The sequence below is a fragment of the Triticum urartu genome, chromosome 7A, assembly GCF_056163025.1.
Source record: "Triticum urartu cultivar PI428250 chromosome 7A, HENAU_Tu73, whole genome shotgun sequence".
NCBI classification, from domain to species: domain Eukaryota; kingdom Viridiplantae; phylum Streptophyta; class Magnoliopsida; order Poales; family Poaceae; genus Triticum; species Triticum urartu.
The window spans coordinates 599,113,887-599,133,192 of NC_141879.1; positions in this window are offsets into that span (position 1 = coordinate 599,113,887).

The following is a 19,306-nucleotide window of genomic DNA, read 5'->3' on the forward strand; positions in this document are numbered from 1 at the left end:
TTGCAATCTATGACATTGATGCCCTTCCTTGAGGGTACTAAGTGCCAAGTTCTATTTTTCATGAGTGCATCATATTCATTATCCATAGCCTCTTTCCATTCTTTATGATCTAGAGCATCATGCAAATTAATTGGTTCTCCAACACTACTAAGAAAAGCACGTTTGACACGATCATATCGTACTGTACCATCATTGTACTCTTTATTTTTGACGATACCTGACTGTGATCGGGTGTGTCGACAAGGAGCCTGAGAACAAACTGCTGATGTAGGCACAGAAGATCCAGAAGCATTTGGAGATGCAGAATTATCCACGAAAGATCCCAGCACCAGATCCAAGGACGATTCTGCACCTGCTTCTGATCCTGTCGGCGCAGGCTCGGGTGCAGCCGAATCAACCATCGTGTCCCGCGCCTCGTCATCCCGCGGACAAGTGGCGCGCGGTGATAGAATCCCGCCTGCGCCTGGGCTGGTGGGCTCCACCCGGTGGGGGCTGTCGGCCACGCGCGCGCGTGCACCCGCGCTTGGGCTGGTGGCCTCAGCCAACCGCGCATCGGGACATGCGGAGTCCACCCGGTCGGCCACTGGCGCGCGAGGAGATGCACGTGGGGCAGAGCAATCCTCCTAGGATCGCGCGCCGTCAGGTGCAGCAGCTCTGACGCGGGGATCAGCATGGGATTCGGCGTTGCTGCCAGCCAAATCAGTGTTGGATCTTGTGCCTTTTTCGTCCGGACCTGCACACATAAAATGACGGCCAGAATCTGCAGAAAAACAATTTTCTGTGGAATTTTTCACATGATCAGCTTTAGTTAATTCACCTCGTGATCAGGAAGAAGGGCTATTTCAGCACGAAGGAGGGCGCCTGCATTTGGATGAAGCTTGGCAAATGGAAAGAGATTTTCATCAAAAACAACATCTCTAGAAATGTGGCAAACGATTGCTATAGGCAATTTGGATGATAAAGATGTTCCAACGGAGTAGAATTTCCAATAACTTTGCTAGGCAAACGATTAATAAGGTATGTGGCAGTGATGAAAGCTTCATCCCAATATTTAAGAGGCATGGAGGCATGAGCAAGTAAAGAGAGGCCAACTTCAACAATGTGGCGATGTTTACGCTCGGCAGAGCCATTCTGTTGATGAGCATGGGGACAAGACACCTGGTGTGCAATGCCTATACTACGAAAGAAGGAGTTGAGCTTCTCATACTCCCCTCCCCAGTCACTTTGGACTGTCAAGATTTTTCTGTCAAAGTGTCTCTCAACAAGTTTTTGAAACTCTTGGAATATAGAGAAGACTTCAGATTTATACTTAAGTAAATAAATCCAAGTAAACTTGTTGTAATCATCGATAAAACTGACATAATATTTTTTTCTGCCAAAAGAATCTCGGACATGTCCCCATACATCAGTGAAAATAAGCTCTAAAGGAGCATGAGAAACACTACTAGACTTAGGATAAGGAAGTTGGTGACTCTTGGCACATTGACAAGCTTCACAAACCGAATCACTAACAGGACTATGTGACAAAGAAAGTTTGCCTTTATTGACTACTTGCTTAACTATGACCGAAGAAGGATGTCCTAAACGTTGATGCCACCACTACAAAAAATACACTTCCGTGATGATACGTGTTTGTCACAGTAGGTCGCGTTTTCTGTCATGCATGTACATCCATGACAAATTTATGACAGAATGAAGATAGTCACACATGTGCTGTCGTAGAAGTGTTCCATGACATTACCAAAATTATCATCACGGAAGTGTCCACTTCCATGACGATAAATCGCGTGTCACAGAAGTGCTTTCGTCAAGGGTGACCGACACGTGGCATCCACCGTAACGGAACGCCGTTAAGCTATCGGGTCGGGTTTTGGATCCGATAACCCGTTAACAGCCCCGACCAATGGGGATTTTCCACGTGTAAAATCATCATTGGCTGGAGGAAACACGTGTCGGCTCATCGTTGGGACAGATGTCAACCACTCATTGGACGGAAGGCGCCTATGATACGTCGACACGTGGCACGGCCCAACAGAGGCCCATTCCTGTGAAAAGGCCGGCCCATTTGACTTGGTTAAAAGCTGGCGGGTCGGCCCATGGAAAGCCTGTTAACGGCCTGTTCGAATATAGCCCATTTACAGCCCGCTAACCCAAGGCCCGTTACGCCCTATCCGAATTAGGCCCAGTAGCGTCATCTGGGCCATCCAATATGATTCCAGCCCATTTTCACTTCTGGCCCATGTATGGCCCATGACGTCTTTCGGCTCATATGAGGCCCTATGTAACTCCTGGCCTACTAACGGCCCGTGGTGAAACTGGCCTGTAATGAACAGTATATCACTTTACACCCATTAACGGCCCATGGTGAAACTGGCCCGTAATGAACAGTGTATCACTTTATACCCATTAACGGCTTGTTATTCTGTTGGGCCGTTTCCAGCCCATGTTATCTTTCAGCCTTCTCAGAGCCCATTTATTCTTGGCCTCATTTCCAGCATTCGTTTACTTACGGCCCGTTACTATCATTTTCTGCTTGTGGGCCAAATTCAGCCCGTGGTTACAGTCAGCCCGTTTGTGGTCCGTTAATACGTTGGGCCGATTTCATAGCGTCATCAAATACGGCCTATTAACGATGGCCCATTATGGTCGGCCCATGAATGGACAATTCCAACTCTAGCCCATTTACGGCCATAATGCGGTCTGCTTGGCCCATGTTTGGCCAATCGATTATACAGCCCGTATAAGGCCCATTGATTATATGGCCCATAGAAGGCCCATTGTTTCTACGGCCCATAGAAGGCCCACTGTTTCTACGGCCTGTAGGAGGCCCAGTGTCACTACAGTAAATATTAGCCCATGGTTATTGTGGCCTAGTTTAAAAAAATAGGTTATTGCAGCCACTACCTAACCGCGGAAAAATAACTGCAATGACTACAAGCAAACAAATAAACAAGACAACAAGGAAATAAATAAGCAAGCAACTAACGCTAGGCTATCACGGCTATTACACATAATACATCCACTGGTCATCAAAGTTCGCCACCAGTGCAAATATAGGGAACAAAGCAACATATCATATACACTAGTTGTCAAAGTTGGCGACCAGTGCAAATAAACGCCGCAGCAAAACAAATCTAGAACTGAAACCACTTCAGAAGATATCAAGAAACAATATCCTGGGTACCCATAATGCTGGCAAGATGCTTAGCAAGCTTATTAACTTTTTCTTGTTTGGCGCTTAAATCCTCCAGCGCTTGCTGTTGCACCAGAAAATATGCATCTGAATTCTGCAGGGACTTCCTCAGTCCTTCAGCTTCCTGTCGCAGCACATCTGATCGATGTCTTTGAACTTGAAGTTGAGACTCAAGAAGACGAACTGATTCAGGTAGCGAGTTCGAAGAGCTTGTGCCAGCAGTAGTGGCCAGTAACTCGAACACTACATCAAGATAGGACTTTTGGGTTCCCTCACTATCGTCAAGATAGTTTTTATTAGCTTTCTTGGAGACCAACAGGGATGTCTCACTATCTTGAACCTTATCTGCATTACTTCCTTCACAATTGGATAACGCGGTACTGTTCTCCAATATTTTGTCCGCATTCTAAAAGAAAAACAAGCAGACACATCACATGTTTACCATGTTGTATATGAAACTCATTTTGGTAAATGAGTTCAGTAGTAAAGTGGACAGGATAACAGCATGAAACAAACATATATCTATGTACCATGGTCACTTTATGGTCTATATCATTCTAGTTTTTGTTGCCAAATCAAGATAGAGACACAGTTCAAATAATATTTGTTCAAGACAAAGTAGAATAGACAGAATATAAGTGTGGGTAACTATAGAGCAATAACAACACTTGTAGTGCATGACATGAGAACATAACTGTTTATTCAATTGAAATTGAAATCAACATAGAGCAAGTTACAACAGCAAACCAGTTAAAGAAACAGGTTTAAAACATACCTGTTGTGCCATTGGAGTTTCAATTCCATCCTTCAAATTTGAAAATAGTTGGTATGAGTAAATACAGTCATGCAAGAGCAAAGGAGTATGAACCATAGCTACAGAACCTGACCTGAGAATAAATCTTCTTCTCCTTTAAGCGTTGAGTTGGGATTCGGAGTGGTGGTCCTCGTGCTTTGGGCACTGCAGTTCCCTTACTAACTGCTCGTGTTTGGGTGCTCTGTGGTGGAGACGGTGATGTGTCAACTGGAACTGGGTTACTATCTGTCGGGGTTGGGGTTAGAAGGGGTGTAGCTAGTTCTCTGTCCAACTGGGTAGGGGTACAATCTGCGAGAGTCTGGGTTATGTGTGGTGGATCTGGTCCTTGGGCAAGTACAACTGTGGTTCTATCTGCATCAACTGGTAGCACTATCTTTTCTGAAGACCGTGTTGTTACTCCCTTAGATACTGCCATCACACTCTCCAATTCAAATGGCTGATAAACAAGAAAAGTAATTGAAAGTATAGACATTGTATGATAGACAGGTGCAATGGATAGTGGGGAATAAAAGAGGGCATGAAATAATTCATATTTATGTTGTCTAACCAAACAGGATAGCATGACACAATTTCACATATATGATGGCTAACTAAACAGGATAGCATGACACAATTTCACATTATGATGGCTAACTAAAAAAGATGGAAAGACATAGTTCAAAATATGAGACTATGTAAACAGGATGACATGACATAACTATATAATGCGTTTATTAAATAGGTTGGCATGCCATAATTCACATACATTCACAGATAGAATGCCATAATTCAAAATATGATGACTGTAAACACTAAACAGGATGAGATGATATAACTATATGATGTCTTTATTAAATGGGTTGTCATGCCATAATTCAGATAGATGATGTGTATGTACTATGTAAACATGATGGCATGATATAATTCAAATATATAATTTGTATAGTAAGCAAGTAAGCAGATGGCAATCCATATATGATGTAAAAACTAAGCAATGCAAGACAACATGTATGACATGGGTAATATAACCCTGCCAAGTTTGAGCATAGACCTTAAGGGGAAAATAGGACTGGTCATCAGTCTCTGAATCCTCCTCTGAGGAGCTCTCTGTAACCAGCAAGATGTCTGCTTCAGCAGGTAGCATTGTCTGCTCTGAATACCTTGTTTTCACTCCAGATACTTCCATCACCGCTTCAAATGGCTGATGCACAGGAAGAGTAGTTGAATATACAAACGTTGTCGACAAATGGAACACGTAATACAAAAAAATGATAGCATGATATAATTCACATACATGATGATTGGCTAAACAGCATGACATTGCATAATTCACATATATAATGCCTTTGCAACAAGGTAGCATTGTATAATTCACATATATAATGTCTTGCAACAAGATGGCAATGCATAATTCACATATATGGTAATTAGATACTGAACATGTGGCATTCACACAAAGCATGTCTAAACTAATCAAATGACATAGCAATGCGAGACACCATACGCACGATATGAGCAACATAACCCTGCCAAGTTAGAGCATACACCTCGGGGGAGGGGGGGAATAGGACTGGTCATCTGTCTCTGAATCCTCCTCTGAGGAGCTATCTGTAACCAGCGAGATATGCGCTTCGTCAGATAGCATAGTCTGCTCTGAAGACCTTGTTTTCACTCCAGAATTTGCCTTCACCGTGTCAAATGGCTGATGCACACGAAGAGCAGCTGAATGTAATAACATTGTTGACAAATGTAATATGTAACGAAAAAAAGGATGGCCTGATATAATTTACATATAAGATGACTGGCTAAGCAGGATGGCATTGCAAAATTCACTTATATGATGCCTGGCTAAACAAGATGGCGTTGCATAATTCACATAAACGATGAATAAACTAAACAGATGGCATTCGCACAAAGGATGTCTAAACTAAGAAGATGACATATTTGATGTATAAAGTAAGCAATGCAAGACACCATATGCATGATATAACCAACATCAGCATGCCAAGTTAGAGCGAAGACCTCAGGGGGTAAATAGGAGTTGTCTTCTCCTTCTGAATCCCCCTCAGAACAGATATCTTCCTCTCAATTACAATCTGAAATGCGTGGAGGGGGGCTGCCTTTGCGCCTACCATGGAGCGACGTCTGCATGAAAATTTATTGCCACACAACGCTCGTCTCTTTTGCTCTACATGTTCAGTTCCAATATTTACAATAACTGTCATGTATAGGAATAAAACATAGTGAGATTATGTAAGGAGTGCATGCAGAAATCTAGAGTGATGGTAGCAACCTGTGGATAGACCCAAAACCAATAATAGCAGGCATATGATGGCTTCAGTTAAAAAATACAGATAATGTCTTCTTTACTGTTTGTTTCCCACCCAACATGAAACTCATAGTAGACACCGGAGATTAACCAGATAGTGTTGGAAATATGCCCTAGAGGCAATAATAAAATGGTTATTATTATATTTCTTTGTTCATGATAATTGTCTATTATTCATGCTATAATTGTGTTATTCGGAAATCGTAATACATGTGTGAATACATAGACCACAACACGTCCCTAGTGAGCCTCTAGTTGACTAGCTCGTTCATCAAAAGATAGTCATGGTTTCCTGACTATGGACATTGGATGTCATTGATAACGGGATCACATCATTAGGAGAATGATGTGATGGACAAGACCCAATCCTAAGCATAGCTCAAAGATCGTGTAGTTCATTTGCTGTAGCTTTTCCGAATGTCAAGTATCATTCCTTAGACCATGAGATTGTGCAACTCCCGGATACCGTAGGAGTGCTTTGGGTGTGCCAAACGTCACAACGTAACTGGGTGACTATAAAGGTACACTACAGGTATCTCCAAAAGTGTCTGTTGGGTTGGCATGAATCGAGACTGGGATTTGTCACTCCGCATGATGGAGAGGTATCTCTGGGCCCACTCGGTAATGCATCATCATAATGAGCTCAACGTGATCAAGTGGTTGATCACGGGATCATGCATTACGGTACGAGTAAAGTGACTTGCCGGTAACGAGATTGAACGAGGTATTGGGATACCGACGATCGAGTCTCGAGCAAGTAACGTACCGATTGACAAAGGGAATTGTATACGGATTGATTGAATCCTCGACATCATGGTTCATCCGATGAGATCATCAAGGAGCATGTGGGAGCCAACATGGGTATCCAGATCCCGCTGTTGGTTATTGACCGGAGAGTCGTCTTGGTCATGTCTGCATGTCTCCCGAACCCGTAGGGTCTACACACTTAAGGTTCGGTGACGCTAGGGTTGTTGAGATATTAGTATACGGTAACCCAAAAGTTGTTCGGAGTCCCGGATGAGAACCCGGACATCATGAGGAGTTCCATAATGGTCCGGAGGTGAAGATTTATATATAGGAAGTCAAGTTTCGGCCATCGGGAAAGTTTCGGGGGTAATCGGTTTTGTACCGGGACCATCGGAAGGGTCCTGGGGGTCCACCGGGTGGGGCCACCTATCCCGGAGGGCCCCATGGGCTGAAGTGGGAGGGGAACCAGCCCCTAGTGGGCTGGTGCGCCCCCCTTGGGCCTCCCCCTGCGCCTAGGGTTGGAAACCCTAGGGGTGGGGGGCGCCACCCTTGCCTTGGGGGGCAAGCCACCCCCCTTGGCCGCCGCCCCCCCTAGGGACCCTATATATAGGGGGGAGGGAGGGCAGCCGCACCCAAGCCCCTGGCCTCTCCCTCTCCCTCCCGTGACACTCCTCTGTCTCCCTACGCTTGGCGAAGCCCTGCCGAGATCACCGTTGCTTCCACCACCACGCCGTCGTGCTGCTGGATCTTCATCAACCTCTCCTTCCCCCTTGCTGGATCAAGTTGGAGGAGACGTCTTCCCAACCGTACGTGTGTTGAACGCGGAGGTGCCGTCCGTTCGGCACTTGGTCATCGGTGATTTGGATCACGACGAGTACGACTCCATCAACCCCGTTCTCTTGAACGCTTCCGCGCACGATCTACAAGGGTATGTAGATGCACTCCTATCTCCCTCGTTGCTAGATGACTCCATAGATTGATCTTGGTGATGCGTAGAAAATTTTAAAATTCTGCTACGTTCCCCAACAGTGGCATCATGAGCTAGGTCTATGCCTAGTTTCTATGCACGAGTAGAACACAAAGCAGTTGTGGGCGTCGATATTGTCAATTATCTTGCCATTACTAGTCTTATCTTGATTCGGCGGCATTGTGGGATGAAGCGGCACGGACCGACCTTACATGTACGCTTACGTGAGACTGGTTCCACCGACTGACATGCACTAGTTGCATAAGCTGGCTGGCGGGTGTTTGTCTCTCCCACTTTAGTCGGATCGGATTTGATGAGCAGGGTCCTTATGAAGGGTAAATAGAAATTGGCAATTCACGTTGTGGTTTTGGCGTAGGTAAGAAACATTCTTGCTAGAAACCTATAGCAGCCACGTAAAAACTTGCAACAACAATTAGAGGACGTCTAACTTGTTTTTGCAGCAAGTGTTTTGTGATGTGATATGGCCAAAGGATGTGATGAATGATATATGTGATGTATGAGATGATCATGTTCTTGTAATAGGAATCACGACTTGCATGTCGATGAGTATGACAACCGGCAGGAGCCATAGGAGTTGTCTTTATTTATTTATGACCTGCATGTCAACATAAACGTCATGTAATTACTTTATGTTATTGCTAAAGCGTTAGCTGTAGTAGTAGAAGTAATAGATGACGAGACAACTTCAAGAAGACACGATGATGGAGATCATGATGATGGAGATCATGGTGTCATGCCGGTGACAACGATGATCATGGAGCCCCGAAGATGGAGATCAAAAGGAGCAAATGATATTGGCCATATCATGTCACTATTTGATTGCATGTGATGTTTATCATGTTTTACATCTTATTTGCTTAGAACGACGGTAGCTTAAATAAGATGATCCCTCGTAATAGTTTCAAGAAAGTGCTCCCCCTAATTGTGCACCATTGCGAAGGTTCGTTGTTTCGAAGCACCACGTGATGATCGGGTGTGATAGATTCTAACGTTCGAATACAATGGGTGTAAGCCAGATTTACACACGCAATACACTTAGGTTGACTTGACGAGCCTAGCATGTACAGACATGGCCTCGGAACACAGAAGACCGAAAGGTCGAGCATGAGTCGTATAGAAGATACGATCAACATGAAGATGTTCACCGATGTTGGCTAGTCCGTCTCACGTGATGATCGGACACGGCCTAGTTAAGTCGGATCATGTTTCACTTAGATGACTAGAGGGATATCTATCTGAGTGGGAGTTCATTAAGTAATTAGATGAACTTAATTATCATGAACTTAGTCTAAAATCTTTACAATATGTCTTGTAGATCAAATGGCCCACGTTGTCCTCAACTTCAACGCGTTCCTAGAGAAAACCAAGCTGAAAGATGATGGCAGCAACTATACGGACTAGGTCCGGAACCTGAGGATCATCCTCATAGCTAACAAGAAAGATTATGTCCTAGAAGCACCGCTAGGTGACGCACCCATCCCAGAGAACCAAGACGTTATGAACGCTTGGCAGTCACGTGCTGATGATTACTCCCTCGTTCAGTGCGGCATGCTTTACAGCTTAGAACCGGGGCTCCAAAAGCGTTTTTAGAGACACGGAGCATATGAGATGTTCGAGGATCTGAAAATGGTTTTCCAAGCTCATGCCCGGGTCGAGAGATATGAAGTCTCCGACAAGTTCTTCAGCTGTAAGATGGAGGAAAATAGTTCTGTCAGTGAGCACATACTCAAAATGTCTGGGTTGCATAACCGATTGACTCAGCTGGGAGTTAATCTCCCGGATGACGTGGTCATTGATAGAATCCTTCAGTCGCTTCCACCGAGCTATAAGAGCTTTGTGATGAACTTCAATATGCAGGGGATGGAAAAGACCATTCCTGAGGTATATTCAATGCTGAAATCAGCAGAGATGGAAATCAGAAAGGAACATCAAGTGTTGATGGTGAATAAAACCACTAAGTTCAAGAAAGGCAAGGGTAAGAAGAACTTCAAGAAGGACGGCAAGGGAGTTGCCGCGCCCGGTAAGCAAGCTACCGGGAAGAAGCCAAAGAATGGACCCAAGCCCGAGACTGAGTGTTTTTATTGCAAGGGAAGTGGTCACTGGAAGCGGAACTTCCCCAAATACTTGGCGGATAAGAAGGCCGACAACACTAAAGGTATATGTGATATACATGTAATTGATGTGTACCTTACCAGTACTCGTAGTAGCTCCTGGGTATTTGATACCGGTGCGGTTGCTCACATTTGTAACTCAAAGCAGGAGTTGCGGAATAAGCGGAGACTGGCGAAGGACGAGGTGACGATGCGCGTCGGGAATGGTTCCAAGGTCGATGTGATCGCCGTCGGCACGCTGCCTCTACATTTACCTATGGGATTAGTTTTAAACCTCAATAATTGTTATTTAGTGCCAGCTTTGAGCATGAACATTGTATCAGGATCTCGTTTAATTCAAGATGGATACTCATTTAAATCCGAGAATAATGGTTGTTCTATTTATATGAGAGATATGTTTTATGGTCATGCTCCGATGGTGAATGATTTATTTTTAATGAATCTCGAGCGTAATGTTACACATATTCATAGTGTGAATACCAAAAGATGTAAGGTTGATAATGATAGTCCCACATACTTGTGGCACTGCCGGCTTGGTCACATAGGTGTCAAACGCATGAAGAAGCTCCATGCAGATGGACTTTTGGAGTCTCTTGATTACGAATCATTTGACACGTGCGAACCATGCCTCATGGGGAAAATGACCAAGACTCCGTTCTCAGGAACAATGGAGCGAGCAACCAACTTATTGGAAATCATACATACTGATGTGTGCGGTCCAATGAGTGTTGAGGCTCGCGGTGGCTATCGTTATGTTCTCACCCTCACTGATGACTTGAGTAGATATGGGTATGTCTACTTAATGAAACACAAGTCTGAGACCTTTGAAAAGTTCAAGGAATTTCAGAGTGAGGTTGAGAATCAACGTGACAGGAAAATCAAGTTCTTGCGATCAGATCGTGGGGGAGAATACTTGAGTCACGAATTTGGCACACACTCAAGAAAATGTGGAATAGTTTCACAACTCACGCCGCCTGGAACACCTCAGCGTAATGGTGTGTCCGAACGTCGTAATCGCACTCTATTGGATATGGTGCGATCTATGATGTCTCTTACCGATTTACCGCTGTCATTTTGGGGCTATGCTTTAGAGACTGCCGCATTCACTTTAAATAGGGCTCCATCGAAATCCGTTGAGATGACACCGTATGAATTATGGTTTGGGAAGAAACCTAAGTTGTCGTTTCTAAAAGTTTGGGGATGCGATACTTATGTCAAGAAACTTCAACCTGAAAAGCTCGAACCCAAATCGGAAAAATGCGTCTTCATAAGATACCCTAAAGAAACTATTGGGTATACCTTCTACCTCAGATCCGAAGGCAAGATCTTTGTTGCCAAGAATGGGTCCTTTCTAGAGAAAGAGTTTCTCTCGAAAGAAATAAGTGGGAGGAAAGTAGAACTTGATGAAGTATTACCTCTTGAACCGGTAAGTGGCGCAGCTCAAGAAAATGTTCCTGAGGTGCCAGCACCGACTAGAGGGGAAGTTGATGATGATGATCATGAAACTTCAGATCAAGTTGCTACTGAACTTTGTAGGTCCACGAGGACACGTTCCGCACCAGAGTGGTAAGGCAACCCTGTCTTGGAAATCATGTTGTTAGACAACGGTGAACCTTCGAACTATGAAGAAGCGATGGCGGGCCCGGATTCTGACAAATGGCTGGAAGCCATGAAATCCGAGATAGGATCCATGTATGAAAACGAAGTATGGACTTTAACTGACTTGCTCGTTGAACGGCGAGCCATAGAAAATAAATGGATCTTTAAGAAGAAGACAGACGCGGATGGTAACGTAACCATCTATAAAGCTCGGCTTGTCGCTAAGGGTTATCGACAAGTTCAAGGGGTCGACTACGATGAGACTTTCTCACCCGTAGCGAAGCTGAAGTCCGTCCGAATCATGTTAGCAATTGCCGCATTCTATGATTATGAGATATGGCAAATGGACGTCAAAACGGCATTCCTTAATGGTTTCCTTAAGGAAGAATTGTATATGATGCAGCCGGAAGGTTTTGTCGATCCTAAGAATGCTGACAAGGTGTGCAAGCTCCAACGCTCGATTTATGGGCTGGTGCAAGCATCTCGGAGTTGGAACATTCATTTTGATGAGATGATCAAATCGTTTGGGTTTACGCAGACTTATGGAGAAGCCTGCATTTACAAGAAAGTGAGTGGGAGCTCTGTAGCATTTCTCATATTGTATGTGGATGACATACTGTTAATGGGAAATGATATAGAATTCTTGGAAAGCATAAAGGCCTACTTGAACAAGTGTTTTTCAATGAAGGATCTTGGAGAAGCTGCTTATATATTAGGCATCAAGATCTATAGAGATAGATCGAGACGCCTCATTGGTCTTTCACAGAGTATGTACCTTGACAAGATATTGAAGAAGTTCAAAATGGATCAGTCAAAGAAGGGGTTCTTGCCTGTATTGCAAGGTACGAGATTGAGCATGGCTCAATGCCCGACCATGGCAGAAGATAGAGAAAAGATGAGTGTCGTCCCCTATGCCTCGGCCATAGGGTCTATCATGTATGCTATGCTGTGTACCAGACCTGATGTAAACCTTGCCGTAAGTTTGGTAGGAAGGTACCAAAGTAATCCCGGCATGGAACACTGGACAGCGGTCAAGAATATCCTGAAATACCTGAAAAGGACTAAGGATATGTTTCTCGTTTATGGAGGTGACGAAGAGCTCGTCGTAAAGGGTTACGTCGATGCTAGCTTCGATACAGATCTGGATGACTCTAAGTCACAAACCGGATACGTGTATATTTTGAATGGTTGGGCAGTAAGCTGGTGCAGTTGCAAGCAAAGCGTTGTGGCGGGATCTACATGTGAAGCGGAGCACATGGCAGCCTCAGAGGCAGCACAAGAAGCAGTCTGGGTGAAGGAGTTCATTACCGACCTAGGAGTCATACCCAATGCGTCGGGCCCGATGACTCTCTTCTGTGACAACACTGGAGCTATTGCCCTTGCCAAGGAGCCCAGGTTTCACAGGAAGACCAGGCATATCAAGCGTCGCTTCAACTCCATTCGTGAAAGTGTTCAAAATGGAGACATAGAGATTTGTAAAGTACATACGGACCTGAATGTGGCAGATCCATTGACTAAACATCTCCCTAGAGCAAAACATGATCAACACCAGAACTGCATGGGTGTTCGATTCATCACAATGTAACTAGACTATTGACTCTAGTGCAAGTGGGAGACTGTTGGAAATATGCCCTAGAGGCAATAATAAAATGGTTATTATTATATTTCTTTGTTCATGATAATTGTCTATTATTCATGCTATAATTGTGTTATCCGAAAATCGTAATACATGTGTGAATACATAGACCACAACACGTCCCTAGTGAGCCTCTAGTTGACTAGCTCGTTGATTAAAAGATAGTCATGGTTTCCTGACTATGGACATTGGATTTCATTGATAACGGTATCACATCATTAGGAGAATGATGTGATGGACAAGACCCAATCCTAAGCATAGCTCAAAGATCGTGTAGTTCATTTGTTGTAGCTTTTCCGAATGTCAAGTATCATTCCTTAGACCATGAGATTGTGCAACTCCCAGATACCGTAGGAGTGCTTTGGGTGTGCCAAACGTCACAACGTAACTGGGTGACTATAAAGGTACACTACAGGTATCTCTGAAAGTGTCTGTTGGGTTGGCACGAATCGAGATTGGGATTTGTCACTCCGCATGACGGAGAGGTATCTCTGGGCCCACTCGGTAATGCATCATCATAATGAGCTCAATGTGATCAAGTGGTTGATCACGGGATCATGCATTACGATACGAGTAAAGTGACTTGCCGGTAACGAGATTGAACGAAGTATTGGGATACCGACGATCGGGTCTCAGGCAAGTAACGTACCGATTGACAAAGGGAATTGTATACGGATTGATTGAATCCTCGACATCGTGGTTCATCTGATGAGATCATCGAGGAGCATGTGGGAGCCAACATGGGTATCCAGATCCCGCTGTTGGTTATTGACCGGAGAGTCGTCTTGGTCATGTCTGCATGTCTCCCGAACCCGTAGGGTCTACACACTTAAGGTTCGGTGATGCTAGGGTTGTTGAGATATTAGTATACGGTAACCCAAAAGTTGTTCGGAGTCCCAGATGAGATCCCGGACGTCATGAGGAGTTCCGGAATGGTCCGGAGATGAAGATTTATATATAGGAAGTCAAGTTTCGACCATCGGGAAAGTTTCGGGGGTAATCGGTTTTGTACCGGACCACCGGAAGGGTCCCGGGGGTCCACCGGGTGGGGCCACCTATCCCGGAGGGCTCCATGGGCTGAAGTGGGAGGGGAACCAGTCCCTAGTGGGCTAGTGCGCCCCCCTTGGGCCTCCCCCTGCGCCTAGGGTTGGAAACCCTAGGGGTGGGGGCGCCACCCTTGCCTTGGGGGGCAAGCTACCCCCCTTGGCCGCCGCCCCCCTAGGAGATTGGATCTCCTAGGGCCAGCGCCCCCTAGGGACCCTATATATAGTGGGGGGGAGGGAGGGCAGCCGCACCCAAGCCCCTGGCCTCTCCCTCTCCCTCCCGTGACACTCCTCCGTCTCCCTGCGCTTGGCGAAGCCCTGCTGAGATCACCGTTGCTTCCACCACCACGCCGTCCTGCTGCTGGATCTTCATCAACCTCTCCTTCCCCCTTGCTGGATCAAGTTGGAGGAGACGTCTTCCCAACCGTACGTGTGTTGAACGCGGAGGTGCCGTCCGTTCGGCACTTTGTCATCGGTGATTTGGATCACGACGAGTACGACTCCATCAACCCCGTTCTCTTGAATGCTTTCGTGCGCGATCTACAAGGGTATGTAGATGCACTCCTCTCTCCCTCGTTGCTAGATGACTCCATAGATTGATCTTGGTGATGCGTAGAAAATTTTAAAATTCTGCTACGTTCCCCAACAGATAGTAGATAGATACTATTGGTAGCGGCCCCGATATGTACCCCACAACCATTTAAAAACTCAAGTTTGACCATTAGTTTGGAGCTAACTCAGAGTCTAATCGGTGAACAGGACAATAAAGTAGCATGTAATATTAAGCGATGCATAACGTAAGCAAACACGAAAGAGTGCGACCTCTCTTGCGGACCAGTGTAGTCCTCGAGGTCATCTGCTCGGTTGATGATGGTAGTGCAGTTTTCATGGCTGCCAACGGCGGGGAAGAAGATCTGAGGCGGTGAAAGATAGTCTGGAGGCCGGATCCCTGCTGTGTTGGACCCTTCTGTCGTTGGAGCAGCTGAGCTGGGGTGGACGACGGCGCAACAGGAGTGGGACAAACCACGCAAGGTTTTCTTTGACAACTGTCTGTAAGAGAAGTAATTCTGTAAGGGCTCATTTGAATTAGAGGATTCTAACAATGTAGGGATAGGAAATAGACAGGAATAGGATAGGAATGCACGTGCAAAACAGAGAATTTAAAAACATAGGATTTCTGCCAATCTGGGTGTTTGATTCACAACAATTGGAAGATCACAGGATGCAAAGAAGCATGGTGAGATTAAGTCAAACCACAAGAAAATGTACGGTTATAATGCTATTATGCTACTATCTCTTAGTCTTGTGCTTCATGAATAGGAATTTGAAAAGGAGGACAAGTGAAAATTAAAATTCCTACATTTTTTCTTTAAAGGAGACACTAAAGGAACAAATCTGTGTGCTTAGTGGACAATATATATAACATGTAGAGTAAAAAAGAGATGCAACAAGTATACAACCTCTTTGGCGAAGCCATGTCGATCTTGAAGGAAATATGCCATAGAGGCAATAATAAAGTTATTATTTATTTCCTTATATCATGATAAATTTTTATTATTCATGCTAGAATTGTATTAACCGGAAACATAATACATGCGTGAATACATAGACAAACAGAGTGTAACTAGTATGCCTCTACTTGACTAGCTCGTTGATCGAAGATGGTTATATTTCCTAACCATAGACATGAGTTGTCATTTGATTAACGGGATCACATCATTAGGAGAATGATGTGATTGACTTGACCCATTCCATTAGCTTAGCACTTGATCGTTTAGTTTGTTGCTATTGCTTTCTTCATAACTTATACATGTTCCTATGACTATGAGATTATGCAACTCCCGTTTACCGGAGGAACACTTTGTGTGCTACCAAACGTCACAACGTAACTGGGTGATTATAAAGGTGCTCTACAGGTGTCCCCAAAGGTACTTGTTGGGTTGGCGTATTTCGATATTAGGATTTGTCACTCCGATTGTCGGAGAGGTATCTTTGGGCCCTCTCGGTAATGCACATCACTTAAGCCTTGCAAGCATTGCAACTAATGAGTTAGTTGCGGAATGATGTATTACGGAACGAGTAAAGAGGCTTGCCGGTAATGAGATTGAACTAGGTATTGAGATACCGACGATCGAATCTCGGGCAAGTAACATACCGATGACAAAGGGAACAACGTATGTTATTATGCGGTCTGACCGATAAAGATCTTCGTAGAATATGTGGGAGCCAATATGAGCATCCAGGTTCCGCTATTGGTTATTTACCGGAGACATGTCTCGGTCATGTCTACATAGTTCTCGAACCCGTAGGGTCCGCACGCTTAAAGTTTCGGTGACGATTGTATTATGAGTTTATGTGATTTGATGTACCAAAGGTAGTTCGGAGTCCCGGATGAGATCGGGGACATGACGAGGAGTCTCGAAATGGTCGAGACGTAAAGATCGATATATTGGACGACTATATTCGGACATCGGAAAGGTTCCGAGTGATTCGGGTATTTTCCGAGGTACCGGGGAGTTACGGGAATACAAGGAAGAAGTAATGGGCCTCATGGGCCAAGTGGTGGAAGAGAGGAGGCAGGGCGCGCGGCCCCCCTAGCCCAAACTAAATTGGACTAGGGGGCCGGCCCCCCTTTCCTCCTTTTCCTCCATCTCCTTCCTTCTCCTTCTCCTCCTTCCTTTCCTCCTCCTAGTTGGAGTAGGAAAGGGGAGTCCTACTCCTACTAGGAGGAGGACTCCTCCTCCTGGAGCACCCATAGAGGGTCGGCTGGCCTCCCCCCTTGCTCCTTTATATACGGGGGCAGGGGGGCACCTCTAGACACACAAGTTGATCAGTTGATCTCTCCCAGCCATGTGCGGTGCCCCCCTCCACCATATTCCACCTCGGTCATATCGTAGCGGTGCTTAGGCGAAGCCCTGCGTCGGTAGCAACATCATCACCGTCATCACGCCGTCATGCTGACGGAACTCTCCCGTGCAGCTTTGCTGGATCGGAGTTCGCGGGACGTTATCGAGCTGAACGTGTGCTGAACTCGGAGGTGCCGTGCGTTCGGTATTTGGATCGGTCGGATCGTGAAGATGTACGACTACATCAACCGCGTTGTGCTAACGCTTCCGCTTTCGGTCTATGAGGGTACGTGGACAACACTCTCCCCTCTCGTTGCTATGCATCACCATGATCTTGCGTGTGCGTAGGAATTTTTTTGAAATTACTACGTTCCCCAACAGTGGTATCCGAGCCAGGTTTTATGCGTTGATGTTATATGCACGAGTATAACACAAGTGAGTTGTGGGCGATATAAGTCATACTGCTTACCAGCATGTCATACTTTGGTTCGGCGATATTGTTGGATGAAGCGGCCCGGACCGACATTACGCGTACGCTTACGCGAGACTGGTTCTACCGACGTGCTTTGCACATAGGTGGCTGGCGGGTGTCGGTTTCTCCAACTTTAGTTGAACTGAGTGTGGCTACGCCCGGTCCTTGCGAAGGTTAAAACAGCACCAACTTGACAAACTATCGTTGTGGTTTTGATGCGTAGGTAAGAACGGTTCTTGCTAAGCCCATAGCAGCCACGTAAAACTTGCAACAACAAAGTAGAGGACGTCTAACTTGTTTTTGAAGGGCATGTTGTGATATGATATGGTCAAGACGTGATGCTATATTTTATTGTATGAGATGATCATGTCTTGTAACCGAGTTATTGGCAATTGGCAGGAGCCATATGGTTGTCGCTTTATTGTATGCAATGCAATCGCCCTGTAATGCTTTACTTTATCACTAAGCGGTAGCGATAGTCGTAGAAGCATAAGATTGGCGAGACGACAACGATGCTACGATGGAGATCAAGGTGTCGCGCCGGTGACGATGGTGATCATGACGGTGCTTCGGAGATGGAGATCACAAGCACAAGATGATGATGATGGCCATATCATATCACTTATATTGATTGCATGTGATGTTTATCTTTTATGCATCTTATCTTGCTTTGATTGACGGTAGCATTATAAGATGATCTCTCACTTAATTTCAAGATAAAAGTGTTCTCCCTGAGTATGCACTGTTGCCAAAGTTCATCGTGCCCAGACACCACGTGATGATCGGGTGTGATAAGCTCTATGTCCATCTACAACGGGTGCAAGCCAGTTTTTGCACACGCGGAATACTCAGGTTAAACTTGACAAGCCTAGCATACGCAGATATGGCCTCGGAACACTGAGATCGAAAGGTCGAGCGTGAATCATATAGTAGATATGATCAACATATTGATGTTCACCATTGAAAGCTACTCCATTTCACGTGATGATCGGTTATGGTTAGTTGATTTGGATCACGTGATCACTTAGAAGATTGGAGGGATGTCTTTCTAAGTGGGAGTTCTTAAGTAATATGATTAATTGAACTTAAATTTATCATGAACTTAGTACCTGATAGTATCTTGCTTGTCTATGTTTGGTTGTAGATAGATGGCCCATGCTGTTGTTCCGTTGAATTTTAATGCGTTCCTTGAGAAAGCAAAGTTGAAAGATGATGGTAGCAATTACACGGACTGGGTCTGTAACTTGAGGATTATCCTCATTGCTGCACAGAAGAATTATGTCCTGGAAGCACCGCTGGGTGCCAGGCCTGCTGTAGGAGCAACACCAGATGTTATGAACATCTGGCAGAGCAAAGCTGATGACTACTCAATAGTTCAGTGTGCCATGCTTTACGGCTTAGAATCAGGACTTCAACAACGTTTGAACGACATGGAGCATATGAGATGTTCCAGGAGTTGAAGTTAATATTTCAAGCAAATGCCCGGATTGAGAGATATGAAGTCTCCAATAAGTTTTATAGCTGCAAGATGGAGGAGAATAGTTCTGTC